Here is a 2,974-nt window from a genome sequence, read left to right as displayed (position 1 = left end):
GTACTTGGATAGAAAAGCTGATGGAAAGGTAGATTACAAAGAGTGATGGTACATGGAACATTTTCTAGTTGGACCAGTGTTGTTAATGGAGTACTGCATAGATTGTCCTTTACTACTTTTTTTTTCATTTTATTCATGAATGACCTTGAGGCTGGCATTGCAAGTATCTCTGTATTGCTGATGATACTAAATTGCTTTAATGGTAAATAGGAAATTATTAGTGTTGTTCCCACATATCATTGTTAAATCGGCCCCAGTACGTTTGAAAAAGAACACTTCCGTGTTGCAGAGTGATTTGTATAAACTGGCTGGACAACAATGTAACTTCTGATATTCAACTTTGACGAAGCCTGGGTGTACAGTATTTTCTCCTTTTGTTGAGCTTGAATGGCTGCCCCCATGGCGACACAGCAACTTGTTTATATTAACTCTAAAAGTTTGTCTGAAGCAAATACATCAGTTTTACCACTGCAGAGTAGCAGTACATTATATTACAATTAATTTGATACACTTTGGTATTGCTGTTCCTTTACACTACTAAAAATGCCCTTCCCCTTTAAACAAAACAGGGATTATTTGTCCATATATTGCAATATATTTAAGATGGCCAACTACGTCAAGTTATCCCTGGTCTGACCAGTCCTGCACACACTTTAATCTAACTCATTAAAAATTCCACTACTTCATTGTACATTTTAAGTAGGGATTGGGGTTTACCTGCAACTTGCTTGCTTTCAAGGTTAAAACTCCCAAATATGGTTCATTTTTTATTGGCCACCACTGGTATCACCTGGCTATAGCTGGAAAGGTTGGGAGCTACAACATGGAGCTAGCCACTGCTCCTGTATAATATACAGTATAGCAAAAAAAGGGAAAGTTATGCTCACCACCTAATTTCAAACAATTATGCGGGGGTGCATTGAGCCTGTGACCACAAAATTCATACAGACGAATACAAGAGGTCCTCTGTGCTCAACCCGTTATCAATATATAAACTACCAAGGGCCCTTCCCTTTAAAAAACAAAAACAAAAAACAGGGAGTGTTTGTCCATATATTGCAATATATTCAAGCTGGCCAGTCAAATCAAAGTCATCCCTGGTCCGGACAGTCCTACATACATACCCAAAATATCATTCACTTACAGATTCCAAATGCAGGTGTTGTAAAGGAAAGGTAAATGTAATTACCAGAGAATATTGGGTACACATAGCCTTTTGTTCTTCATGCTACACTGATTAAGTTGTTAACTATCTGTATCTAATATGCTCTTGTTATAAAGTTTACTTTCCTTTTGCAATGCCTGCCTGTGTTATCTGTGTTTGCATGATTACTATTATTTGGGGGTTTTATCTCCGCTTTCATTTTGCAGTTGTTAATGGAAGTGTTATCAGAGATGACAACATTCTCAATGTGATTTCCCAGAGACTTTTGCCTATGACCAATAACTACCGGACCAAACCCAATTATTCCCTGAACATGACCCTGGCTCTGCCCCGTTATCCAGAAAACTCCCATAGACTTCAGTTTATCCAAACCAAATTTTTAAAAATGATTTCCTTTTTCTCTGTAATAATAAAACAGTAGATTGTACTTGATCCCAACTAAGAAATAATTAATCCTTATTGGAAGCAAAATCAGCTTATTAGGTTCATTTAATGTTTACATGGTTTTCTAGTAGACAAGGTAAGAAGATCCAAATTATGGAGAGAGCCATTATCCAGAAAACCCCAGGTCCAGAGTATTCTGGATAACGGTTCCATACCTGTATATACATTTGTCCTGGAATTTACTATTTGCATCATTCTTTTAAACTGAATTGCATCTAGCGTGGGGTTAGCTCTGTTTAATATAGGAAAACATTGGGCAAGAAAGGGAGATGATTTTTGCCACTCTGTGGCAAATATGTGATATCAGAGATTAATTTTATTATATTGTGTGCCATATTATATTAGTAACATACAAAAAAATAAATATGCGGTCATTAAAAGAAACGGAGAATCATTTTTTGGGGGAGTATTTGTAATATTGTGATAACTAAGAGGGTTAAATCTGAATGGTTCTCACTGAGTTCACTGCATTGTATACTAAAATAGTAAAGAGTTCACTATGCTGCTATAGCAACAGGTCGAAATAGACTCTGTCCGAGAGGCTGCTTTGCTTTATCTTCTTTAGAGTCGTGGTTTGATGTTTTATAGCTGATACAGACCATTTTATTGTCACACATATCGTACTGTCCCGGCAGATGCTAAAGTCATTAAAGGGAAACTTTACCCCCAAAATGAATACTTAAGCAACAGATAGTTTGTATCAAATTGAGTGGCATATTAAAAAATCTTACCAAACTGGTATATATACTTTAGTAAATATTGCCCTTTTCCCTTGATGCCCCAATATGTGATGGTCTGTGTGCTGCCTCAGAGATCACCTGACCAGAAATACTACAGCTCTAACTGTAACGGGAAGAAGTGTGGAAGCAAAAGAGAGATTTTGTTGATTGGCTCATGTGACCCAACGTGTATGGTTTGTTTGTGTGCACCGTGAATCCTACTATCCCAGCAGCCGGCCCTTATTTTTTTTTTTTTAAATGGCAATTTACTATCTATGATTACCCTTTGGCACATGCTACTAAAAAAGTATATTATTATGATGATAAAGATTTATTTCCATGAAACGGGGTTTTACACCTGAGCTGTTTTATGCGATATATCTTTTATAGAGACCTATATTTTTCAAAGGGTATCGTTTTTCTTTAAGGTTCATGTTTAGTTCCTACTGCAGTCTAAGATGACTTAGTTTCACATTTCTTCCTTTTTATCTGTTTTATTGATTTGGATAATCTCTTGAATGCCAAAGGGAATAATGTCATGCCAGTGAATTACACTGTAAAGGTGTAGTTTTTTTTTTTTTAAACATTTTGGCTAAGCAAACTTCAGAGCTCCTGCTGCTGAGCCCAAGTACACAATAGCATAATT

This window comes from Xenopus laevis, chromosome 6S (genome assembly GCF_017654675.1).
Source record: "Xenopus laevis strain J_2021 chromosome 6S, Xenopus_laevis_v10.1, whole genome shotgun sequence".
Classification (NCBI taxonomy): domain Eukaryota; kingdom Metazoa; phylum Chordata; class Amphibia; order Anura; family Pipidae; genus Xenopus; species Xenopus laevis.
This window is presented reverse-complemented; position numbering follows the sequence as displayed.